Source organism: Lissotriton vulgaris, chromosome 2_1 (assembly GCF_964263255.1).
Source record: "Lissotriton vulgaris chromosome 2_1, aLisVul1.2, whole genome shotgun sequence".
In the NCBI taxonomy this organism is placed as follows: domain Eukaryota; kingdom Metazoa; phylum Chordata; class Amphibia; order Caudata; family Salamandridae; genus Lissotriton; species Lissotriton vulgaris.
This window is the reverse complement of record NC_141687.1, coordinates 587,641,346-587,668,844: the sequence shown is the minus strand read 5'-3', so window position 1 is coordinate 587,668,844 and position 27,499 is coordinate 587,641,346. Positions and strand designations below refer to the sequence as shown.

At 53.6% G+C, this 27,499-nt stretch overlaps 1 long non-coding RNA gene across 1 annotated transcript in view; it reads left to right on the top strand.

The window, feature by feature from the left end:
- LOC147730795 (uncharacterized) overlaps positions 1-20,687 on the top strand; it is a 28,888-nt gene extending 8,201 nt beyond the window's left edge. The window contains exons 3-4 of the long non-coding RNA XR_015308398.1: positions 10,925-11,071; positions 20,089-20,687. This is a non-coding gene — a long non-coding RNA (uncharacterized LOC147730795). The remainder of the gene's footprint in view (positions 1-10,924; positions 11,072-20,088) is intronic.
- Positions 20,688-27,499: the final 6,812 nt, after the last annotated feature.

The window sequence follows — 27,499 nt, the reverse complement described above, 5'->3', positions numbered from 1 at the left end:
CTCTATCTATCGCACTCCCTCAATCTATCTATCGCACTCCCTCCCTCAATCTATCTATCGCACTCCCTCCCTCTATCTATCGCCTTCCCTCCCTCTATCTCTCGCCCTCCCTCCCTCTATCTCTCGCCCTCCCTCCCTCTCGCACTCCCTCCCTCAATCTCTCGCACTCCCTCCCTCCCTCTATCTATCGCACTCCCTCAATCTATCTATCGCACTCCCTCCCTCCCTCTATCTATCGCACTCCCTCCCTCTATCTATCGCCTTCCCTCCCTCTATCTCTCGCCCTCCCTCCCTCTCTCGCCCTCCCTCCCTCTCTCGCCCTCCCTCCCTCTCGCACTCCCTCCGTCTATCTCTCGCACTCCCTCCCTCAATCTCTCGCACTCCCTCCCTCCCTCTATCTATCGCACTCCCTCAATCTATCTATCGCACTCCCTCCCTCAATCTATCTATCGCACTCCCTCCCTCAATCTATCTATCGCACTCCCTCCCTCTATCTATCGCCTTCCCTCCCTCTATCTCTCGCCCTCCCTCCCTCTATCTCTCGCACTCCCTCCCTCAATCTCTCGCACTCCCTCCCTCCCTCTATCTATCGCACTCCCTCAATCTATCTATCGCACTCCCTCCCTCAATCTATCTATCGCACTCCCTCCCTCTATCTATCGCCTTCCCTCCCTCTATCTCTCGCCCTCCCTCCCTCTCGCACTCCCTCCGTCTATCTCTCGCACTCCCTCCCTCAATCTCTCGCACTCCCTCCCTCCCTCTATCTATCGCACTCCCTCAATCTATCTATCGCACTCCCTCAATCTATCTATCGCACTCCCTCCCTCTATCTATCGCCTTCCCTCCCTCTATCTATCGCCTTCCCTCCCTCTATCTCTCGCCCTCCCTCCCTCTATCTCTCGCCCTCCCTCCCTCTATCTCTCGCACTCCCTCCCTCAATCTCTCGCCCTCCCTCCCTCCCTCTATCTATCGCACTCCCTCAATCTATCTATCGCACTCCCTCCCTCAATCTATCTATCGCACTCCCTCCCTCTATCTATCGCCTTCCCTCCCTCTATCTCTCGCCCTCCCTCCCTCTATCTATCGCCTTCCCTCCCTCTATCTCTCGCCCTCCCTCCCTCTATCTCTCGCCCTCCCTCCCTCTCGCACTCCCTCCCTCAATCTCTCGCACTCCCTCCCTCCCTCTATCTATCGCACTCCCTCAATCTATCTATCGCACTCCCTCCCTCAATCTATCTATCGCACTCCCTCCCTCTATCTATCGCCTTCCCTCCCTCTATCTCTCGCCCTCCCTCCCTCACGCACTCCCTCCGTCTATCTCTCGCACTCCCTCCCTCAATCTCTCGCACTCCCTCCCTCCCTCTATCTATCGCACTCCCTCAATCTATCTATCGCACTCCCTCCCTCAATCTATCTATCGCACTCCCTCCCTCTATCTATCGCCTTCCCTCCCTCTATCTCTCGCCCTCCCTCCCTCTATCTCTCGCCCTCCCTCCCTCTATCTCTCGCACTCCCTCCCTCAATCTCTCGCACTCCCTCCCTCCCTCTATCTATCGCACTCCCTCAATCTATCTATCGCACTCCCTCCCTCAATCTATCTATCGCACTCCCTCCCTCTATCTATCGCCTTCCCTCCCTCTATCTATCGCCTTCCCTCCCTCTATCTATCGCCTTCCCTCCCTCTATCTCTCGCCCTCCCTCCCTCTATCTATCGCCCTCCCTCTCTCTATCTATCGCCCTCCCTCTCTCTATCTATCGCCCTCCCTCTCTCTATCTATCGCACTCCCTCTCTCTATCTATCGCCCTCCCTCTATCTATCGCACTCCGTCTATCTATCGCACTCCCTCCCTCTATCTATCGCCTTCCCTCCCTCTATCTATCGCACTCCCTCTATCTATCTATCGCCCTCCCTCTATCTATCTATCGCCCTCCCTCTATCTATCGCCTTCCCTCCCTCTATCTATCGCCTTCCCTCCCTCTATCTATCGCCTTCCCTCCGTCTATCTCTCGCACTCCCTCCGTCTATCTCTCGCACTCCCTCCCTCAATCTCTCGCACTCCCTCCCTCCCTCTATCTATCGCACTCCCTCAATCTATCTATCGCACTCCCTCCCTCTATCTATCGCCTGCCCTCCCTCTATCTATCGCCTGCCCTCCCTCTATCTCTCGCCTTCCCTCCCTCTATCTCTCGCCTTCCCTCCCTCTATCTCTCGCCTTCCCTCCCTCTATCTCTCGCCTTCCCTCCCTCTATCTCTCGCACTCCCTCCCTCCCTCTATCTCTCGCACTCCCTCCCTCTATCTCTCGCACTCCCTCCCTCTATCTCTCGCACTCCCTCCCTCAATCTCTCGCACTCCCTCCCTCAATCTCTCGCACTCCCTCCCTCAATCTCTCGCACTCCCTCCCTCTATCTATCTATCGCACTCCCTCTATCTATCGCCTTCCCTCCCTCTATCTATCGCCTTCCCTCCCTCTATCTATCGCCTTCCCTCCCTCTATCTATCGCCTTCCCTCCCTCTATCTATCGCCTTCCCTCCCTCTATCTATCGCCTTCCCTCCCTCTATCTCTCGCACTCCCTCCCTCAATCTCTCGCACTCCCTCTCTCTATCTATCGCCCTCCCTCTCTCTATCTATCGCCCCTCTCTCTATCTATCGCCCTCCCTCTCTCTATCTATCGCCCTCCCTCTCTCTATCTATCGCCCTCCCTCTCTCTATCTATCGCTCTCTCTATCTATCGCCCTCCCTCTCTCTATCTATCGCCCTCCCTCTCTCTATCTATCGCCCTCCCTCTCTCTATCTATCGCCCTCCCTCTCTCTATCTATCGCCCTCCCTCTCTCTATCTATCGCCCTCCCTCTCTCTATCTATCGCCCTCCCTCTCTCTATCTATCGCCCTCCCTCTCTCTATCTATCGCCCTCCCTCTCTCTATCTATCGCCCTCCCTCTCTCTATCTATCGCCCTCCCTCTCTCTATCTATCGCACTCCCTCTCTCTATCGCCTTCCCTCCCTCTATCTATCGCCCTCCCTCTCTCTATCTATCGCCCTCCCTCTCTCTATCTATCGCCCTCCCTCTCTCTATCTATCGCCCTCCCTCTCTCTATCTATCGCCCTCCCTCTCTCTATCTATCGCCCTCCCTCTCTCTATCTATCGCACTCCCTCTCTCTATCTATCGCACTCCCTCTCTCTATCTATCGCCTTCCCTCCCTCTATCGCCCTCCCTCTCTCTATCCATCGCCTTCCCTCTCTCTATCTATCGCCTTCCCTCTCTCTATCTATCGCCTTCCCTCTCTCTATCTATCGCTTTCCCTCCCTCTATCTATCGCCTTCCCTCCCTCTATCTCTCGCCTTCCCTCCCTCTATCTCTCGCACTCCCTCTCTCTATCGCCCTCCCTCTCTCTATCTATCGCCCTCCCTCTCTCTATCTATCGCCCTCCCTCTCTCTATCTCTCGCACTCCCTCCCTCTATCTCTCGCACTCCCTCCCTCAATCTCTCGCACTCCCTCCCTCAATCTCTCGCACTCCCTCCCTCAATCTATCGCACTCCCTCAATCTCTCGCACTCCCTCCCTCAATCTATCTATCGCACTCCCTCCCTCAATCTATCTATCGCACTCCCTCCCTCAATCTATCTATCGCACTCCGTCTATCTATCGCACTCCCTCCCTCTATCTATCGCCTTCCCTCCCTCTATCTATCGCTTTCCCTCCCTCTATCTATCGCCCTCCCTCTATCTATCGCCTTCCCTCCCTCTATCTCTCGCACTCCCTCCCTCTATCTCTCGCACTCCCTCCCTCTATCTCTCGCACTCCCTCCCTCTATCTCTCGCCTTCCCTCCCTCTATCTCTCGCCTTCCCTCCCTCTATCTCTCGCACTCCCTCCCTCTATCTCTCGCACTCCCTCCCTCTATCTCTCGCCCTCCCTCTATCTATCCCCTTCCCTCCCTCTATCTCTCGCACTCCCTCCCTCTATCTCTCGCACTCCCTCCCTCTATCTCTCGCACTCCCTCCCTCTATCTCTCGCACTCCCTCCCTCTATCTCTCGCCTTCCCTCCCTCTATCTCTCGCCTTCCCTCCCTCTATCTCTTGCCTTCCCTCCCTCTATCTCTCGCACTCCCTCCCTCTATCTCTCGCACTCCCTCCCTCTATCTCTCGCACTCCCTCCCTCTATCTCTCGCACTCCCTCCCTCTATCTCTCGCACTCCCTCCCTCAATCTCTCGCCCTCCCTCCCTCCCTCTATCTATCGCACTCCCTCAATCTATCTATCGCACTCCCTCCCTCAATCTATCTATCGCACTCCCTCCCTCTATCTATCGCCTTCCCTCCCTCTATCTCTCGCCCTCCCTCCCTCTATCTATCGCCTTCCCTCCCTCTATCTCTCGCCCTCCCTCCCTCTATCTCTCGCCCTCCCTCCCTCTCGCACTCCCTCCCTCAATCTCTCGCACTCCCTCCCTCCCTCTATCTATCGCACTCCCTCAATCTATCTATCGCACTCCCTCCCTCAATCTATCTATCGCACTCCCTCCCTCTATCTATCGCCTTCCCTCCCTCTATCTCTCGCCCTCCCTCCCTCACGCACTCCCTCCGTCTATCTCTCGCACTCCCTCCCTCAATCTCTCGCACTCCCTCCCTCCCTCTATCTATCGCACTCCCTCAATCTATCTATCGCACTCCCTCCCTCAATCTATCTATCGCACTCCCTCCCTCTATCTATCGCCTTCCCTCCCTCTATCTCTCGCCCTCCCTCCCTCTATCTCTCGCCCTCCCTCCCTCTATCTCTCGCACTCCCTCCCTCAATCTCTCGCACTCCCTCCCTCCCTCTATCTATCGCACTCCCTCAATCTATCTATCGCACTCCCTCCCTCAATCTATCTATCGCACTCCCTCCCTCTATCTATCGCCTTCCCTCCCTCTATCTATCGCCTTCCCTCCCTCTATCTATCGCCTTCCCTCCCTCTATCTCTCGCCCTCCCTCCCTCTATCTATCGCCCTCCCTCTCTCTATCTATCGCCCTCCCTCTCTCTATCTATCGCCCTCCCTCTCTCTATCTATCGCACTCCCTCTCTCTATCTATCGCCCTCCCTCTATCTATCGCACTCCGTCTATCTATCGCACTCCCTCCCTCTATCTATCGCCTTCCCTCCCTCTATCTATCGCACTCCCTCTATCTATCTATCGCCCTCCCTCTATCTATCTATCGCCCTCCCTCTATCTATCGCCTTCCCTCCCTCTATCTATCGCCTTCCCTCCCTCTATCTATCGCCTTCCCTCCGTCTATCTCTCGCACTCCCTCCGTCTATCTCTCGCACTCCCTCCCTCAATCTCTCGCACTCCCTCCCTCCCTCTATCTATCGCACTCCCTCAATCTATCTATCGCACTCCCTCCCTCTATCTATCGCCTGCCCTCCCTCTATCTATCGCCTGCCCTCCCTCTATCTCTCGCCTTCCCTCCCTCTATCTCTCGCCTTCCCTCCCTCTATCTCTCGCCTTCCCTCCCTCTATCTCTCGCCTTCCCTCCCTCTATCTCTCGCACTCCCTCCCTCCCTCTATCTCTCGCACTCCCTCCCTCTATCTCTCGCACTCCCTCCCTCTATCTCTCGCACTCCCTCCCTCAATCTCTCGCACTCCCTCCCTCAATCTCTCGCACTCCCTCCCTCAATCTCTCGCACTCCCTCCCTCTATCTATCTATCGCACTCCCTCTATCTATCGCCTTCCCTCCCTCTATCTATCGCCTTCCCTCCCTCTATCTATCGCCTTCCCTCCCTCTATCTATCGCCTTCCCTCCCTCTATCTATCGCCTTCCCTCCCTCTATCTATCGCCTTCCCTCCCTCTATCTCTCGCACTCCCTCCCTCAATCTCTCGCACTCCCTCTCTCTATCTATCGCCCTCCCTCTCTCTATCTATCGCCCCTCTCTCTATCTATCGCCCTCCCTCTCTCTATCTATCGCCCTCCCTCTCTCTATCTATCGCCCTCCCTCTCTCTATCTATCGCTCTCTCTATCTATCGCCCTCCCTCTCTCTATCTATCGCCCTCCCTCTCTCTATCTATCGCCCTCCCTCTCTCTATCTATCGCCCTCCCTCTCTCTATCTATCGCCCTCCCTCTCTCTATCTATCGCCCTCCCTCTCTCTATCTATCGCCCTCCCTCTCTCTATCTATCGCCCTCCCTCTCTCTATCTATCGCCCTCCCTCTCTCTATCTATCGCCCTCCCTCTCTCTATCTATCGCCCTCCCTCTCTCTATCTATCGCACTCCCTCTCTCTATCGCCTTCCCTCCCTCTATCTATCGCCCTCCCTCTCTCTATCTATCGCCCTCCCTCTCTCTATCTATCGCCCTCCCTCTCTCTATCTATCGCCCTCCCTCTCTCTATCTATCGCCCTCCCTCTCTCTATCTATCGCCCTCCCTCTCTCTATCTATCGCACTCCCTCTCTCTATCTATCGCACTCCCTCTCTCTATCTATCGCCTTCCCTCCCTCTATCGCCCTCCCTCTCTCTATCCATCGCCTTCCCTCTCTCTATCTATCGCCTTCCCTCTCTCTATCTATCGCCTTCCCTCTCTCTATCTATCGCTTTCCCTCCCTCTATCTATCGCCTTCCCTCCCTCTATCTCTCGCCTTCCCTCCCTCTATCTCTCGCACTCCCTCTCTCTATCGCCCTCCCTCTCTCTATCTATCGCCCTCCCTCTCTCTATCTATCGCCCTCCCTCTCTCTATCTCTCGCACTCCCTCCCTCTATCTCTCGCACTCCCTCCCTCAATCTCTCGCACTCCCTCCCTCAATCTCTCGCACTCCCTCCCTCAATCTATCGCACTCCCTCAATCTCTCGCACTCCCTCCCTCAATCTATCTATCGCACTCCCTCCCTCAATCTATCTATCGCACTCCCTCCCTCAATCTATCTATCGCACTCCGTCTATCTATCGCACTCCCTCCCTCTATCTATCGCCTTCCCTCCCTCTATCTATCGCTTTCCCTCCCTCTATCTATCGCCCTCCCTCTATCTATCGCCTTCCCTCCCTCTATCTCTCGCACTCCCTCCCTCTATCTCTCGCACTCCCTCCCTCTATCTCTCGCACTCCCTCCCTCTATCTCTCGCCTTCCCTCCCTCTATCTCTCGCCTTCCCTCCCTCTATCTCTCGCACTCCCTCCCTCTATCTCTCGCACTCCCTCCCTCTATCTCTCGCCCTCCCTCTATCTATCCCCTTCCCTCCCTCTATCTCTCGCACTCCCTCCCTCTATCTCTCGCACTCCCTCCCTCTATCTCTCGCACTCCCTCCCTCTATCTCTCGCACTCCCTCCCTCTATCTCTCGCCTTCCCTCCCTCTATCTCTCGCCTTCCCTCCCTCTATCTCTTGCCTTCCCTCCCTCTATCTCTCGCACTCCCTCCCTCTATCTCTCGCACTCCCTCCCTCTATCTCTCGCACTCCCTCCCTCTATCTCTCGCACTCCCTCCCTCTATCTCTCGCACTCCCTCCCTCAATCTCTCGCACTCCCTCCCTCAATCTCTCGCACTCCATCCCTCAATCTATCTATCGCACTCCCTCTCTCTATCTATCGCACTCCCTCTATCGCACTCCCTCTACCTATCGCCCTCCCTCTCTCTATCTATCGCCTTCCCTCTCTCTATCTATCGACCTCCCTCCCTCTATCTATCGCCTTCCCTCCCTCTATCTATCGCCCTCCCTCTCTCTATCTATCGCCTTCCCTCTCTCTATCTATCGCCTTCCCTCTCTCTATCTATCACCTTCCCTCCCTCTATCTATCGCCCTCCCTCTCTCTATCTATCGCCCTCCCTCTCTCTATCTATCGCCTTCCCTCTCTCTATCTATCGCCTTCCCTCTCTCTATCTATCGCCCTCCCTCTCTCTATCGCCCTCCCTCTATCTATCTATCGCCCTCCCTCTCTCTATCTATCGCCTTCCCTCCCTCTATCTATCGCCTTCCCTCCCTCTATCTATCGCCTTCCCTCCCTCTATCTATCGCCTTCCCTCCCTCTATCTCTCGCCTTCCCTCCCTCTATCTCTCGCCTTCCCTCCCTCTATCTATCACCCTCCCTCCATCTATCTATCACCCTCCCTCTATCTATCACCCTCCCTCCATCTATCTATCACCCTCCCTTTATCTATCTATCGCCCTCCCTCTCTCGATCTATCGCCCTCCCTCTCTCGATCTATCGCCCTCCCTCTCTCTATCTATCGCCCTCCCTCTCTCTATCTATCGCCCTCCCTCTCTCTATCTATCGCCCTCCCTCTCTCTATCTATCGCCCTCCCTCTCTCTATCTATCGCCCTCCCTCTCTATCTATCACCCTCCCTCTATCTATCTATCTGTCTATCTATTGCCCTCCCTTACTCTATTGCCCTCCCTTACTCTATTGCCCTCCCTTACTCTATTGCCCTTCCTTACTCTCCTTTATCTATCGCCTTCCCTCCCTCTATCTATCGCCTTCCCTCCCTCTATCTCTCGCCTTCCCTCCCTCTATCTCTCGCCTTCCCTCCCTCTATCTATCGCCTTCCCTCCCTCTATCTATCGCTTTCCCTCCCTCTATCTATCGCTTTCCCTCCCTCTATCTATCGCCCTCCCTCTATCTCTCGCCTTCCCTCCCTCTATCTCTCGCCTTCCCTCCCTCTATCTCTCGCCTTCCCTCCCTCTATCTATCACCCTCCCTCCATCTATCTATCACCCTCCCTCTATCTATCACCCTCCCTCCATCTATCTCTCGCCTTCCCTCCCTCTATCTATCACCCTCCCTCTCTCTATCTATCACCCTCCCTCTCTCTATCTATCGCCCTCCCTCTCTCTATCTATCGCCCTCCCTCTCTCTATCTATCGCCCTCCCTCTCTCTATCTCTCGCCCTCCCTCCCTCAATCTATCGCCCTCCCTCTCTCTATCTATCGCCCTCCCTCTCTATCTATCACCCTCCCTCTATCTATCTATCTGTCTATCTATTGCCCTCCCTTACTCTATTGCCCTCCCTTACTCTATTGCCCTCCCTTACTCTATTGCCCTCCCTTACTCTATTGCCCTCCCTTACTCTATTGCCCTCCCTTACTCTATTGCCCTCCCTTACTCTATTGCCCTCCCTTACTCTATTGCCCTCCCTTACTCTATCGCCCCTCCCTTACTCTATCGCCCCTCCCTTACTCTATCGCCCCTCCCTCCCTCTATCTATCGCCCTCCCTCTCTCTATCTCTCGCCCTCCCTCCCTCAATCTATCGCCCTCCCTCTCTCTATCTATCGCCCTCCCTCTCTATCTATCACCCTCCCTCTATCTATCTATCTGTCTATCTATTGCCCTCCCTTACTCTATTGCCCTCCCTTACTCTATTGCCCTCCCTTACTCTATTGCCCTCCCTTACTCTATTGCCCTCCCTTACTCTATTGCCCTCCCTTACTCTATCGCCCCTCCCTTACTCTATCGCCCCTCCCTTACTCTATCGCCCCTCCCTTACTCTATCTCTCGCACTCCCTCCCTCTATCTCTCGCACTCCCTCCCTCTATCTCTCGCACTCCCTCCCTCTATCTCTCGCACTCCCTCCCTCTATCTCTCGCACTCCCTCCCTCTATCTCTCGCACTCCCTCCCTCTATCTCTCGCACTCCCTCCCTCAATCTCTCGCACTCCCTCCCTCTATCTATCGCACTCCCTCTCTCTATCGCCCTCCCTCTCTCTATCTATCGCACTCCCTCTATCTATCGCACTCCCTCTATCGCCCTCCCTCCCTCTATCTATCGCACTCCCTCCCTCAATCTCTCGCCCTCCCTCTCTCTATCTATCGCCCTCCCTCTCTCTATCTATCGCTCTCTCTATCTATCGCCCTCCCTCTCTCTATCTATCGCCCTCCCTCTCTCTATCTCTCGCCCTCCCTCCCTCAATCTATCGCCCTCCCTCTCTCTATCTATCGCCCTCCCTCTCTCTATCTCTCGCCCTCCCTCCCTCAATCTATCGCCCTCCCTCTCTCTATCTATCGCCCTCCCTCTCTATCTATCACCCTCCCTCTATCTATCTATCTGTCTATCTATTGCCCTCCCTTACTCTATTGCCCTCCCTTACTCTATTGCCCTCCCTTACTCTATTGCCCTCCCTTACTCTATCGCCCCTCCCTTACTCTATCGCCCCTCCCTTACTCTATCGCCCCTCCCTTACTCTATCGCCCCTCCCTTACTCTATCGCCCCTCCCTTACTCTATCTATCGCCCTCCCTCCCTCTATCTATCGCCCTCCCTCCCTCTATCTATCGCCCTCCCTCTATTTATCGCCCTGTTCTCTTCTCTTCTCACGTGCTGATCTGCTGCTCTCTTCCACCCTGCCTCCTTCTCTAACTCCCTGTTCTCTTGTCTTCTCACGTGCTGAACTGCTGCTCTCTTCCACCCCGCCTCCTCCTCTAACTCCCTGTTCTCTTGTCTTCTCACGTGCTGATCTGCTGCTCTCTTCCACCCTACCTCCTCCTCTAACTCCCTGTTCTCTTGTCTTCTCACGTGCTGATCTGCTGCTCTCTTCCACCCTACCTCCTTCTTTAACTCCCTGTTCTTTTACTGTGCTGATCTGCTGTTCTTTCACCCCGCCTTCTTCTCTAACTCCCTGTTCTCTCACACACAACCACACCACACACAACCAAACCACACGCGCTACCAGACCCAACCACACACATATTTATAAGCATTTTATCTTCTTTATTTCTCAACTCACTAATGCAAATGAAAACCTGTACAGCAGTGTCCTTACTGCAGTTTTCATAATTGTAGCCAAGAAGTATCTACACCTACCAGAATGGCAACACCTGCTGCTTAGCCTACGAATTCCTTGACCACCCAACATTGGTTCTTGGATTATGCCTGCCATTATTATAAAACTGTTAACACATTTTTGGACACCATGTAACTTGCCTTATCTGCATACTCTCTGCTAATTTTATGTTATCAATTTGCAGGATTATGGCGGTATTTGGTGGGCCTGCTGGAAGATGGATGAAAAGAAAGATGATGCAATCGCTTAATAAACCTGTTGGAGGGGCGTTTGTCGGCAAAAAACCTAAATTGAGAAAACCTGGATCAAATGGCAATGCGGTCAAAAAAAGGTATGTTTCTAGATAGACAGCTTCTGGTTTTTAGGTTTCGCCTGGCGATCCGCTGCGCAGCAGCGATCGCGCAGGCGAAACCTTTTGTTTAGCAGTATGGGTGCTTTGTCCCGCCTGCTCTTCCATTGGCTAGCTCCATAAATGGAGGCTAGCCATTGGAAGGGACATCTGTCTGTTATTGCCCTCCTTCTATCTATCGCCCTCCTATCTATCTATCGCCCTCCCTCCCTCTATCTATCGCCCTACCTCTATCTATCTCTAGAGATTGGCTCGTAAGGGAGAATGCGGTTCCAAGTCTAGCCGGTGCCATTCAGCCGCCACTGTGTGGCTGGCACCAGAGGGTAGGTCCGACGACAGGGTATGTGTGGTCCGGTTAAACAGTTTTCGTTTAGCTGGCACCGATGGGTGAGGCGCACAGCCTGGGATGATGACGGGCTGGGTAGACTGGGTGTGTGCGCTGCTACCAGAGGGCGAAGTTCGAAGATTATGTCGCTGGCGGGCAGAGATGGGGTCTGATGGCCAGGGTGCAGCTGGCATACGTCTGTGGCTTTCACTCGATTATTGTGCACCCCCTGCCTGCCATGCTCTTCTGCGCTCTTCTCCCTGGCAGGCTACGGCAGCCAGGGCAATGCCTCATTGTCTTTTGGGAGTGGTTGGCAGGTTGGCGCTCTCTTGTAAACGCCAGGCGCGCCGCCCAGCGGCTGCTCTCTGAACTGCCTCCTGTTGAGTTCAGACGGAACCAGCCTTTCCCTTTTCTGCCTGAACCTGGTGCCCAGAGCAGGCGCCCGTGGCCCGCCCGCATCCATCCCCCCCGAGGCCTGGGCCGAGGCTGCGCCGGTGGAGCCGCATTCCAGAGGAGCCAGACCCGGCTGAGTGGGCCTCCAGAGACCCGGGGACCCGCCGTGCTGTAGCAGATAACTGTGTCGGGGAGGAAGCTGTGACCGTCCGAGGCACTGGTGAGTCCCGATCGCGCAGTTGTTGGGGACTGACTGCTGTGATCCTGGGCACCGCGGTGAAAGAAGACCGCCCCTGCTCTGACCGGGACTCCAGAAGGGGCGCCGCGCTAAACGTGAGTCTGCACCCGGAGCTGTGGTAAGCGATCCGGGAACCGGGGACTTCGCTGGGAGACAGGGACACCATTGGTGAGCGGCACATGAGGGATAGGGCAGAAGCAATGCGGAGCTGAGGAGGGGCGAAGTCCGGCCTGAACCCGCCCGCAAAGCCATTACTCCTGACATATCGGCTGCCGACCGTTGTTGTGAACTGTGTGCCGGTTGAACGCTGCTGCTCCCTGCTGCCCAGGTCCCCGGGTCTCCATTGCACTACTGGCCCTGCAGCCTAATTAGTCGGCACACTACCGCACTGCCTCACTACTTGAACTCCGGTGCCCGCCATTTTGTGCCTTGGTGCTGTCTTGCCTTTCACGCTGCAGCTACACAGCAAAACTGGGCAGTCTCGCCATTTGAGCTCTACACTTGGCCGGAGACTTGAACTGCACAGCTGCACCTTCGCCCCCCATCGAGTCTCGAGGGGACGCCTGGTTTCCCTTGGGCGCGCAGGTATTGCGTCTGAACTGAGTAAATGGTGGTAAGTCGCTGAGGCGCCCTTGGGCGTCAAACTGAGGCTGCTGGCTCCATGCTCTCTTTGTGGCTGTGGTTAACTGACGTGTTTCGTGGACCCTGGGATGGGAGTTCCGCTGGTCACCAGGAGGTCAAACATTTGTTAGTAGCCACCCCGTGCATACGGGGGTGTACGCTGGGCGCACCACGCCTCATGGGGTGCTTCCCACTATCGCTGATGTTGGGGGTTTCGCACGCCCTGCGTGCTTTCTTTTGGGTTCTTTCACGACCTGATTGGGGGGTTGATGAGGGTGGTGGGTGGTGGGGGGGGGTTTTTGACGTTACAAGTTCTAGTTATTATCTGGTGCAATGTACGGCTAATTTGGACTACCTGTTTGCGCATTGTGTTGATTGTCATGATGTGTGGGCGACCTTCCTGCTATGGGGGGTGGGGGCGATCGGAGATAAAACAGTCTCTTCTACACCTGCTCGATGGGAGGGATTAAACTTTGGACTTGGAACATTAGAGGCCTAGGAGATTACAAGAAAGCTCGTTTAATGCATGGCATATTGTCAAGGCATAATGTAGACATTTGCTTCCTACAGGAGACTCATCTTAACTCGACCCCCTCGCCCAGGTTGAAGAATTCCAGATGGGCTCATGTTTACTCTGCTATCTATTCAAATTATGCGAGGGGTGTTGCTGTACTCATACGCAGGGGGTTGGATTGGCGGGAACATTCTCGCGTGCTTGATGTGGAGGGGAGATATGTCTTATTACACGGTTCCTTGCAGGGGCGGCCTATTGTACTAGCTGCAGTGTATGGTCCAAATGTGGACGACACAGATTTCTTCAGAGGGGTTTGGGCGGAAATTACATTACTGGACTGTGGGTCAGTTGTGTTGGGAGGTGATTTCAATATTGTACTGCATGATGAAATGGACCGTAGAGGCGTAAGCAGGCCGACACATATTAGAGCGCGACAGGCAGTCTTAGATGTGATGAAGGAGGGTATGCTTTCTGATGTGTGGAGAGCCAGGCACCCAGATGCCAAAGTGGGTACTTGCTACACTTGCCACAAGGCTACCTGGTCCAGATTAGACTTCTGGCTGGTGTCTCCGGAGGTTGCAACGTGGGTGACAAAGGTTGATATACTGGCCAGGTCGCTGTCAGATCACGCCCCATGCGGATTGGAGCTGCGACCCCCAAACGCTATTTACAGGCCATTCACATGGCGCCTCCCACCACACGCGCTCACGGACCCAGTATTTGTAGAAGAAATTAGAGACGACATAGTCCATTATTTTGCCGAAAATACTGGATCAGTCTCATCTGAGGCCATAGAATGGGACGCCTTTAAGGCTGTGATCAGAGGTCAGTGCATAGCACGGAAGGCGGGAGTCCTGCGTGCCATAAGGGACACGTTAGCTAAGCTGGAGGGGGAACTGAGAGACCTAGACGCTGCCTTTAGTGCTGACCCATCATTGGAGATAGCTGGGGCTCTGAAAACCAAGCTGCTAGCTTTTAATGAGGAAGCGGAGAGGGAAGTACGGTTCCTGGGAAAACTGGCAGAAGCACGCAGATATGGGGAGATATGGGGAGGGGGACAGGCCGAGCAGAACACTAGCTAGGTTGATAACTCCTTGCACACAATCCAATTACATCCACACCATATATGACAAGGCCGGGAACCTCGCGATGGGCCAAGAGGCAGTACTAGGCGCCTTCGCGGATTTCTATGCCTCCCTCTACACCTCCAGGCAGCCCACGATACCGCCCACTTTGCAAGCCTTTTTGGATTCCATAGCTCTCGTATGGTTTAACAATAACCACCGACAATACATGGACCTCACTGTCACGGTCCAGGACATACCCCAGGTGATAAAAAGCATGCCGGCCAACAAAGCCCCTGGCCCAGATGGCCTGACAACAGCCTTCTATAAAACCTATGTGGATGAGTTGGCGCCGAAACTGCATACAGTGTTTGTTGAGGCCCTCGAATTGAATTCCCTACCAGACTCCATGCGGGAAGCCCTAATAATTACACTCCTTAAACCTGATAAAGACGAGCTACACCTAGATTCCTATAGGCCCCTTTCTCTGATAAACATCGATGCTAAAATCTACGCTAAGGTAATTGCGGATCGATTGCAGCCTATGCTGCCTATGATTGCACTCCCTGATCAGTCGGGGTTTATCCCGGGCCGCGCAACATCACATAACCTCAGAACCATTTTTTCTGTTCTCCACTACTTGCATCCATCTGTACAGGCGGCGGTGGTGTTCCTTGACGCCACCAAGGCATTTGACTCCTTAGAGTGGCCTTATCTGTTTAAAGTTTTGGAACGGATGGGCTTTAGCCAAAACTTCATGACCTTGATTAAACTACTGTACACGGAACCTAGAGCTAGGGTGAGTGTCAACGGTCTCGTGTCTAAGCCCTTCCGAGTCTCCAGGGGGACAAGGCAGGGATGCCCTCTGTCACCCCTCCTCTTTGCCATTGCAATGGAGCCGCTTGTGGCTCGGATAAGACAACACCACACTGCAAGGGGCATCGGATTTAGCTCTCGGAGCTTACTAATCTCGTTATAAGCGGATGATGTCACCCTATACATCATCAATCCCAAGGACAACATGAATCCACTACTTCGGGAATTCGTGAGATTTGAGGGCCTAGCAGGAGTGTCCATTAACTGGTCTAAATCGGTTGCCTTCCCCTTGACGGACGAGACTAATCGCCCGGCTCCGGACTACCCTTTGAGGTGGGAGACGGACGCTGTTAAGTATTTGGGAGTCTGGGTCAGTCGGGATGTGCAGGAGTTGTGGACACTAAATTTCGGGAGGGCGGTAGACTGGCTGGAGGGGAAAATTGAGGTCTGGAACAAACTGCCCCTTTCCCTAGTCGCAAGGATAGCCTTAGCAAAAATGGTGGTTCTCCCCAAATTCTTATATTTGTTTGTGAACGTACCGCTACCAATGACAGCACACTTTCATGCTCGTGTTCGCTCACTATTGCTGAAATTGGTGTGGGCTGGTGGGCAAGCGAGAGTCTCCTGGGACCTACTCACACTACCGCTCCGACAAGGAGGTCTCGGTGCTCCTGATCTGAGGCTTTACTCCCTCTGCGCCCAAGCGCAATTTCTGCACTTCTGGGCCTTCCCTACTCCCTATCAACCGCAATTGGCGGTTGAACTGGCCGTGGTCGCCCCTTTGCCGCTGCGAGTGGCTCTATACGGTAAGGTCTCCTGCCCGTCGCGAGAAGTGGATACCGTGGAGATGATCCGCTGGGCTTGGCGTGAACTGCAGAAGAGAGCGGGTCTCTCTTTGCTTTATGCTCCGGCCATCCCCCTTCGGGGTAACCCGATGCTGCCTTGTCTCACCGCCAGGGGAGACGTCCTCACGATCCGGGGAAAAGGGCTGCACACATTCGCTGATTTATATCCGGATGGTACCTTCATCGAGATGGACACGAACGAGGATGTCCTGCCAGAATCTTTCGCGGACACGCTACTGTACCATTCCCTCCGTGAATCCTGCAAAAAGATAGGACCCCACTTCCCAGAGGAGCCATGCACACTAGACGCCCTCCAGAATCTGCTTTCACGGCCTTCCCCCAAAAAGCTGGTATCAAGACTATATAACTGCATGCAGGAGCAGGCACCGATCACTGAGGCCATGGCCAAACAGGCATGGGCCGCGGATCTGACTGATCAGCTAACGGATGACATCTGGGAGTACTGCTGTAAGCAACTCACGGCACTGTCTCCGAACTATCGACTGCGGCTCATACATTTCAAGTTCCTACACCGCTATTACCGCACGCCGACATTGTTACACCGAATGGGCATCCGCGCAGATGCCTCCTGCTGGAAATGCGGAGGGGAAGATGCGTCCTTTCTCCACGTGGCGTGGAGCTGCCCCAAACTGGATTCATACTGGTCGGAGGTTTTTACAGCCATAAATCAAATTACGCATAGGAATGATACACCAACTCCTCTCCTGGGTTTGCTAGGTTATGTTAAAGACACTGAACCCTGCGACAGGAAGCTACATGCCCTACTCCTTCTCTATGCCAAACGACAGATCGCGCTACATTGGGGTAGGAGGGCTCTCCCCTCATTCACGGGGTGGATTAGAGATGTAACATATGGCCATACACAACTGACACACTACTGGGAGACTATGCCCACCGCTTCCAGACCTATTGATATCTGGGACCCGTTCATACAGTGGGCTAGAGAACGTGAGGGCTCGGACACCCTGGGGAGATCACCGGATTCAGGTGTTTCAGATGATATGGGCTGACTGTGTTCATTACGTGATTGAATGCTTGTTGCTTGTCAGCCCTGAGGTAGTGCGGACCTGCCCTGTATTGTCACACGCACTAGCCATGCAACCCCATTGGCCCTGCATATGCCGCTGACCCTATCCCCTCAGACCCTCCTGCGGCCCCAGACCTCGGCGAATAGCCCCACTTATCCTCCTCCTCTCCCCCCCCCCTTCCTCCCTCCCCCCCCTTTTTTTTATTCTCTCGCCTACATGTGGAGGAGGTGGCAATCGCCACACCATCACCCTTATCGCGACTCGCCTTTACTCATGACACTCCAGCACAGGTCCGCGCAGCCCTAAGGACGGATGATATGTTGCATAGCAATTCTATGTACTTGCACCGCAGTTTGCTGTTTTAGTTTTTTTGACTGTTGGGGGGGTATGTTGGGAGAAAACAGTGCTGCTGGACGTATCCTTCCTACTGGCCGCCGCGGCGGGTTATTGACCGCTGTTCGCTCCAAGGCGACCTGGTTGCTTCCTGATACATCTGCATGTCTGCGACACTGAGAGAAAAGTAAGATCACTTATGCGCAGGTGTTGTACTGCTCACGACCACGTTACTACTGTTTTATATATATCACTGGGAGTGCCAGCTCCGGCTGGACGATAGCCCTCGGACTGTTTTACTGACCCTTGTGCATTGTATACCTGATAGCGGCCTGCCTCCGGGTTGTTGGCGTGACGCAGTGTACATCATTTGTCTCTTTAATACAGAATAAATGTCTTACACCAAAAAAAAAAAAAAAAAAAAAAAACGTTTTACAACCCACTGAAAATGCCAAAGGTTCCAGGGACGTTAGTTTCATTTTTACCCACACAACCATAGAAAAGTTAGCACTTATAATTTTAATAGGTTTTTTAAAAAAAGCAATTGCCCATGAGGGAGTCCCCCCATGTGTCCTATAGGTTCAGGATACCTGTATCCTGACTCGTGTTTTCACACTGTCAAACCCCCAATCTTCCAGGGTATTGGTGAGCTGCCAGTAGATTCAGAGCTATCCGTTGGAGATGTCTGCTTTAAATATAAATGTAATCCAGCAAATTCTTTATTGGTATTTCTAGTAAGTATATTTCTGTTGCAGTCTTGTATTCAACCAGAAATATGGCCATTCTGCAGTTCTACTTAAAAGCGAATTTCACACCACACATGGGTAACCCTTCAGCCACAGGCATAAAAGCATCAACAGCTTACGTTCTCTTTCAATAAAACTTCTCAATCTGCCCAATCTACCTTCTCTTTAGGAATGCTGGAAATCTCACTGGATGGAAAGCAATTTCCTTCAGCTGAACGCTGCAAAAACTGAGGTTCTGCTCTTTGGAGATGCCCCCTCCTCTGGTCACCTTCCTGGTGGCCCCCAGAACTAGGCACACCCCCGACCCCGGCAACCACAGTCAAAAACCTCTGTGTTCACCTTCAACAGTCCCTAAACATGAAGAAACACGTTACTCACACAGTCTAATCCTGCTTCCACACCCATGGCTTACTAAGGAAAGATTTTACTTATCTCCCCGACACAACAAGGAAAACCCTAACACAGGCCCTGATACCAAGCAAGCTGGACTATTGCAACGCCCTATTGATCGCCGCAAATGAGTCCTCCTTAAACCAATTGCAAATGATACTGAACACAGCCGCCTGCACGGTTCTGAATGCTCCCCCCAGATCAGCTTCCTCTCCCCTCCCTCATCAGCTACACTGGCTGCCAATACGACAGCGCGTGAAATTCTAGATCTGCTGTCTCACACACAAAGCTATCTGGGGCAATGGCCCTCCCGATGTAGTAGAGAAACTTCGCCGCTATTACCCGGCTCGGACTCTGCGCGCCAGCTCCCAATCGCTCCTCAAAAGCCCCAACATAAAAAAGGCTAGACCCGGAGGCAAGTCCTTCTCGCACCCTTCATCTGGAATCAACTACAGCTGGCCCTAAGACAGTGTTTGGACCATCTTAAATTCAGAAGACTCCTGAAAACTGCCCTGACAGAGTGAGGGAGTGAGAGTGGGAAAGGGAGGGAAAGGAGGGAAAAGGAGTGACAGAGTGAGGGAGTGACAGGGGGAAAGGGAGACAGTGAGAGGGAAAGGAAGGGAGGGAAAGGGAGTGAGTGAGGGAAAGGGAGACCGAGTGAGGGAGTGAGAGAGGGAAAGGGACAGTGAGGGAGTGAGAGGGAAAGGGGGGAGGGAGTGAGAGAGGGAAAGGGAGACAGGGGGAGGAAGACAGACAGAGGGAGGGGAACAGAGTATGGGAGAGGTAGGGAGAGTGAGGGAGGGAGACAAAGAGAGAGCAAGAGATGTGTGTATCCCGGGTCTGGTGGCTCAGTGGACGAAGGTGTCCGCTGCAGGGACCAGTGATCAACCTCATGGTCAGTTGTGTATTTTTTTGTTGCTCTAGCCCTGCCACCTCCCCCACTGACCCCGCCCCCACTGGTGCGGCCCTCGGACACAAACCACAGTGTAAATTTGGCCCCTGAGAGAACGTTTGTGAGTACCCATGACCTATGCTGTGCTTCCAAGCGCTGAGATACCCCCCTGGGGGTGATTCAAGAGCTATACAAATTAAATAAAATCATTAATTAAATCAAACAGGTACACATGCTGCAAACTGATAAGTTAATGACCATCAACAATTAGCTTGCAGCCTGTAATGCTGTGGATGCACTTCCACCCTTCCTGCCTCCAGGGCTCACACTGCATATTGAATGTTCAGATCTGTTTACTCCTTCCTCAGCTTTGCAAATAACACTTCTTCCGTACTGAGTTTCACCCAAAAAAAATTGTAGTTTCGCAGGAAATTAATTTCTTGGAAATGTGATGCCCACCCTCAATATTCCAGTCACCGCCCCCTCTGTACAAGGACTCCTCAGAGCTCATGGGCGTTCATAGACATGGCATGGATTTTTCCATCCTATGGCCTGTCTGGACATACTCTAAAATTTAGAAGTCCTGCATATGTTCTCCCCGTTGTAAGATGCCTTTTCTAATAATACATTCTTTCTGCTTTTTTGTGATCTGAAATCTGAGTTCTTTACTTGCACTGTACACAAGACTTTTGCTGTTACTTTTGTACTAGTTAGTGTGCATTTGTTCTGCAAAATTTTGCTAAAGATGGTTTAAAACTTGTGTTTACTTTTAGGGTGAGAATCCCTTTGAAATCGTTGAACAAACAGGAGAATCGGTAGTTGAGGAAACAACTGATGCGAATGATGAAGACAATGAGCAAAACGAAAAGGAGGACATTGATGGTGAAAACGATGAAAATGAGGAGCAGATAATGTGGAGGCAGAAAGTGCAGATGCGGATGATGCTGCTGACCCAAATGATTACTCTGGGGACTTAACCACCACTGATGAAAACTAGTTGAGAAACTGCCCTGAAAGACCAAACACTTTAGCACACTGCATTGGTGGACTTAAAGAACAATTTTCCGCAAAGTTGAGCAGTTCGTTCACCCTGCATGCATTCCACTTCTGTTTTAATTGCCTATGGGCAAACCGGTTTTATGTTTTGTTTTTTTAGTATATTACACACAGCAAATGCTTCAGTATTCTTCCAGTGTAAATTGATTTGTTCATGGTTATGTTTTGAGTAATTTTGAGCAGTTGGAGTTCTAAACATTCCAATGTGAATTTTTCCAGTTTTTAGCGCCCAATGTAGTGTTGTATATAATTCAAGCTGTTGTAGCAAAGAAACCCTGATTATGTCTTGCAGTAATAAAGGCTTACAACAAGATTATACACTTATTTTGCACCTCTCCTATGTGGTACTGTCTACCTCAAAGAAGGGGTACACTCAAGGTGGTGTTTTATGCCCGGAGGTAGCGCCCCAGGGGGGAGCACTCGCCTGTTTAATGCTGATCAAAGGCTCTTTGCTGAGGTGTGAGATTGGAGAGGGTGCCGAGGGTATTCTGGGTGACGAGGTGTCACTGTAAGGCCTGGTAGCCTCTACATAATCAGCAGAGGTGAGGATGGAAAGAAACATCCGCTCTGCCTATGGGGGCCTTGTGACACCAGCTGGGTGATTCACCCACCGAGGTGTTCCTTTCTTGCTTTAAAGCGTTCGATTTGTTTTGTGTTTTTTCTGCACTTTTATTTAGCGCGAACTCTATCGGAAGGTATTGCAGCGCTTTAAATAAACACTAGTTACATCACACAAGGTCACTTTTTAAACAAGAAAAACAAGCATTTTCGGAAATTATGTAGAATATTCCATTTGTGGAGTGCTGCAGTCGGGGCCGGAGCTGAATTTTAATCAGGGGGGGACTGCAGTGATGGACTGCAGTGTGTCTGCTGTTATACCAATGGCATAAATCACGCCGAGCCAGACTCTGCACCCACAGGCACCAGCTCCCGACTGTCAGGGTGGTCGGGAAGCAGCAGGAAAGGTCAGAGGTGCCAGGGAGAGGGGGCTGGACACACAGGAACGGAGGAACCAAGGAAGCAAGAAAGAGCGGGGAAGACGAGGGAGGAAAGGAGAGGAGGAAGAAAATAATATGATAAGGAAGAAGGAAGAGGGGCGAAGACAGGGATAAACGGAGGAGGGGGTTATGCGCACTGTTCCCAACAAGCTGCGCGGGTGAGCGCGCGCGCAGAGAAGTCACCCTGAGCGCGCAGGTTGCTGAATTTACCGCGCACTCCAGCAACACCGTTAGCGGCGCCGCTTTTAAAATGCGAGCGGCGCGAAAAAGTGCCATTTCCTCGTTGCGGGAGTTTGAAAAAAAAAAAAGCAGTCTCAAACACAGCGTGTGCTTTAGCACACGCTGTGTTTGACACTCACCATTCCTCTGCATTCCTTTTCTAACACTGCACAGCTGCGTGCTGATTGTGAACCTTTTGTATTAATGTTAATTGTAGGCCCCCCCCCCGTGCGCTGCAATTAACACAAATACAAATGCAAAGGACCTACAATCAGCCCCGCAGCTGTGCCTTGTAAGAATCGTCATTGTGCACTACTGAGGGGCTGTTTGTGATCCTTTTTGTTGCGTTGCCTTCCTCCAGCTCTCCTGTCCTGTAAGGGAGAGGAACGATCATCAAGACCATTAGTATAGACGAAAACACAGACGACTGAATGTAACTCACACGGACAGTAAAAATTAACAAGATTTTTGAAAAAGTTATTGCTGGAGAAACACCTGGGCCTTCAAAAATATTTTTGAAATGGTAAAACGTGCTGACCCACATTGATCCATGTTTTACAGGATAGTGTGCGTAATAAAATGCGAATGACAAACATAACAGGCCATTGTGAAGAGAGCAGGTTGAAAGTCCTTATAAAAATAGTATATATATATATATATATATATATATATATATATATATATATCATTTTAGTAAAAATGGAAAGGCCTCGGTTAACAACCGAACTAAAACCAGGGACAGACACCAGGGAGCAGGGACAGACACCAGACACAGGAACAGACACCAGGGAGCAGGGACAGACACCAGGGAGCAGGGACAGACACCAGGGACAGGGACAGACACCAGGGAGCAGGGACAGACACCAGGGACAGGGACAGACACCAGGGAGCAGGGACAGACACCGGGGAGCAGGAACAGACATCAGGGAGCAGGGACAGACATCAGGGAGCAGGGACAGACATCAGGGAGCAGGGAAAGACACCGGGGAGCAGGGACGGACACCCTGGAGCAGGGACAGACACCATGGAGCAGGGACAGACACAGTGGAGCAGGGACGGACACCAGGGAGCAGGGACAGACACCGGGGAGCAGGAACAGACATCAGGGAGCAGGGACAGACACCAGTGAGCAGGGACGGACACCAGGGACGGACACCAGGGAGCAGGGACAGAAATCAGGGAGCAGGAACAGACATCAGGGAGCAGGGACAGACACCAGGGAGCAGGGACAGACACCGGGAAGCAGGGACAGACACCGGGAAGCAGGGACAGACACCGGGGAGCAGGGACAGACACCGGGGAGCAGGGACAGACACCAGGGAGTAGGGACAGACACCAGGGACGGACACCGGGAAGCAGGGACAGACACCGGGGAGTAGGGACAGACACCAGGGACGGACACCAGGGAGCAGGGACAGACACCAGGGCAGGAACAGATATCAGGGAGCAGGAACAGACACTGTGGAGCAGGGACAGACACCAGGGACAGGGACAGACACCAGGGAGCAGGGACAGACACCGGGGAGCAGGAACAGACATCAGGGAGCAGGGACAGACACCAGTGAGCAGGGACGGACACCAGGGACGGACACCAGGGAGCAGGGACAGAAATCAGGGAGCAGGAACAGACACCAGGGAGCAGGGACAGACACCAGGGAGCAGGGACAGACACCAGGGAGCAGGGACAGACACCGGGAAGCAGGGACAGACACCGGGAAGCAGGGACAGACACCGGGAAGCAGGGACAGACACCGGGGAGCAGGGACAGACACCGGGGAGTAGGGACAGACACCAGGGACGGACACCAGGGAGCAGGGACAGACACCAGGGCAGGAACAGACATCAGGGAGCAGGAACAGACACTGTGGAGCAGGGACAGACACCAGGGAGCAGGGACAGACACCAGGGAGCAGGGACAGACACCGGGGAGCAGGAACAGACATCAGGGAGCAGGGACAGACACCAGTGGGCAGGGACGGACACCAGGGACGGACACCAGGGAGCAGGGACAGAAATCAGGGAGCAGGAACAGACATCAGGGAGCAGGGACAGACACCAGGGAGCAGGGACAGACACCGGGAAGCAGGGACAGACACCGGGAAGCAGGGACAGACACCGGGGAGCAGGGACAGACACCGGGGAGCAGGGACAGACACCAGGGAGTAGGGACAGACACCAGGGACGGACACCGGGAAGCAGGGACAGACACCGGGGAGTAGGGACAGACACCAGGGACGGACACCAGGGAGCAGGGACAGACACCAGGGCAGGAACAGACATCAGGGAGCAGGAACAGACACTGTGGAGCAGGGACAGACACCAGGGACAGACACCAGGGAGCAGGGACAGACACCGGGGAGCAGGGACAGACACCAGGGAGTAGGGACAGACACCAGGGACGGACACCGGGAAGCAGGGACAGACACCGGGGAGTAGGGACAGACACCAGGGACGGACACCAGGGAGCAGGGACAGACACCAGGGCAGGAACAGACATCAGGGAGCAGGAACAGACACTGTGGAGCAGGGACAGACACCAGGGACAGACACCAGGGAGCAGGGACAGACACGGGGGAGCAGGGACAGACTCCAGGGAGTAGGGACAGACACCAGGGACGGACACCGGGAAGCAGGGACAGACACCGGGGAGTAGGGACAGACACCAGGGACGGACACCAGGGAGCAGGGACAGACACCAGGGCAGGAACAGACATCAGGGAGCAGGAACAGACACTGTGGAGCAGGGACAGACACCAGGGACAGGGACAGACACCGGGGAGCAGGGACAGACACCGGGGAGCAGGGACAGACACCAGGGAGTAGGGACAGACACCAGGGACGGACACCGGGAAGCAGGGACAGACACCGGGGAGTAGGGTCAGACACCAGGGACGGACACCAGGGAGCAGGGACAGACACCAGGGCAGGAACAGACATCAGGGAGCAGGAACAGACACTGTGGAGCAGGGACAGACACCAGGGACAGGGACAGACACCAGGGAGCAGGGACAGACACCGGGGAGCAGGAACAGACATCAGGGAGCAGGGACAGACACCATGGAGCAGGGACGGACACAGTGGAGCAGGGACGGACACAGTGGAGCAGGGACGGACACCAGGGAGGAGGGACGGACACCAGGGAGCAGGGACAGACACAGTGGAGCAGGGACAGACACCAGGGATCAGGGACAGACACCAGACACAGGAACAGACACCAGGGAGCAGGGACAGACACCAGACACAGGAACAGACACCAGGGAGCAGGGACAGACACCAGCGAGCAGGGACAGACATCAGGGAGCAGGGAAAGACACCGGGGAGCAGGGACGGACACCCTGGAGCAGGGACAGACACCATGGAGCAGGGACAGACACAGTGGAGCAGGGACGGACACCAGGGAGGAGGGACGGACACCAGGGAGCAGGGACAGACACAGTGGAGCAGGGACAGACACCAGGGATCAGGGACAGACACCAGACACAGGAACAGACACCAGGGAGCAGGGACAGACACCAGGGAGCAGGGACAGACACCAGGGACAGGGACAGACACCAGGGAGCAGGGACAGACACCAGGGAGTAGGGACAGACACCAGGGACGGACACCAGGGAGCAGGGACAGACACCGGGGAGTAGGGACAGACACCAGGGACGGACACCAGGGAGCAGGGAGAGACACCAGGGCGGGAACAGACATCAGGGAGCAGGAACAGATATCAGGGAACAGGGACAGACACCAGGAAGCAGGGACAGACACCGGGGAGCAGGGACAGACACCGGGGAGCAGGGACAGACACCGGGGAGCAGGGACAGACACCGGGGAGCAGGGACAGACACCGGGGAGCAGGGACAGACACCGGGGAGCAGGGACAGACACCGGGGAGCAGGGACAGACACCGGGGAGCAGGGACAGACAACAGGGAGCAGGGACAGACACCAGCGAGCAGGGACAGACACCAGCGAGCAGGGACAGACACCAGCGAGCAGGGACAGACACCAGCGAGCAGGGACAGACACCAGCGAGCAGGGACAGACACCAGGGAGCAGGGACAGACACCATGGAGCAGGGACAGACACAGTGGAGCAGGGACGGACACCAGGGAGCAGGGAGCAGAAAGGCACCAAAAACGAGGGGCAGAGGGCAGAAGGGAACCAAAAACGATAGGACAGAGGGCAAGAGGTCATAAAGGCACAACAACGAGTGGGACAGAGGGCAGAAGGGCACCAAAAACGAGTGGGACAGAGGTCAGAAGGGCACTAAAAACGAGTGGGGCAGAGGGCAGAAGGGCACCAAAAACGATGGGACAGAGGGCAGAAGGGCACAAAAAACGAGTGGGACAGAGGGCATTAGGCCACAAAAAACGAGTGGGACAGAGGGCAGAAGGGCACCAAAAACGAGTGGGGCAGAGGGCAGGAGGGCACCAAAAAAGAGTGGGACAGAGGGCAGGAGAGCACCAAAAATGAGTGGCATTTGGCGCCGCAGACAAGCGAGGTTCGGTTCCTGGCGCACATAGCCATGGTTGCAGCGCACAGAGACCCTCCACTGCCGCACACAGAGGAAAAAAATTAGAGGGAACATTGGTTATGAGGGAGGAGAACAGAAGTGGATTACAGAATAAAGACTACGGAAGTAAAGCGCGAAAAGGAAGGAAGCAGTAGAGGCGGGCATGCAGGGTGGAAGGAGTAGAGGGGAAAGATCAACAGGATAGAAAGAAGAGAATGGAAGGAATAAAGACTGGAAGCTGCACATTGGGGACAGAAGAAATAATGAGCAGAAGTAGAGACGGAGAAAGGCAGACGGACAGAGAAAGAGACTGAAGAGGATGCGGCAATGTTGGAAAGAACGAGGAATGAGGTAAGAAAGAGAAAACCGGAGCGAGAACAAGGAAGGTGGAATGAAGAAGAGGAAATCAAATAAGGAAGGCAGTAACAAAGAAGATATGAGAATACAGGTGATGAAGTTGTAGAAAATATGGAGGAAGGGGAAGAAAGGAGAAAGTACACCAAAGCATGTAAGAAAATAAAAGATGCATCGAAGATGAAGAATGGGAGACAGGGAGATTGACAGAGAAATACATGAAGGAGGAGACTGAGAGAAGGAGATAGAAATGGGAGGAAAGTGAACAAGTCAGTGTAAAGTGGTAGGTGGAATGAAGCACCAAAAAAAAGCGAGAAAAACTAGCTCTGGCATTGCGCGGAGTGGGGCGGGGGAGCGGCTTCCTTTCAAGTCTGATGCCGAGGCATGGTGTGGGATGTGGCTGGCGATGTGCACGCGCCTGGCTCACATGAACTGAATTGAATCCGCAGTTTGGGGAGACTTTTCGGAAGCCTTACTATAATCTCGCCGAACAATGCTTACGCATTGGTTTAGCGAGACCTAACAATTAATGTGTTCGTCTCTAACACAACTGGTGCTCATGTAAAGCGCTCTGATGCCTTCAGGTCTAGTTCGCGCCCCCCCCACCCACAAATGTATAAACTTCACACAGGATGACTTCCTTCAGGATGTCCTGCACTGCTGCAAGCTCCTCAGTCCAGGGCGGCACCTCTGAAACTCAATTCTTGCAAGAAGAATTGACATCCACCTCAAATTGTGAAAGCCTTCAAACCTGGCTGTTTATAGTTCCTTGAAGCTGTGAGACAGCATGCTGCTGAAGCACAGGGGATACGGGTTTGCAGTCACAGAGGTGTAGTTTGGTCAGTAAGATTGGGGGTGTGAGCTTCAGATTTCCCAACAATTGCGCTGGCATTTAATGTTATAATACATTATACAACAAGCAGGGTGCATGAGAGGGGCTAAAGTGGCAGTGGAAAGGGAGACAAATGAGGATGGGTAGCGGTACTAAGTGAGAGAAAACACAATATTTTGTAAAATAACCAACATTTATGAAGACTTTTAAAACAGAGAGGAG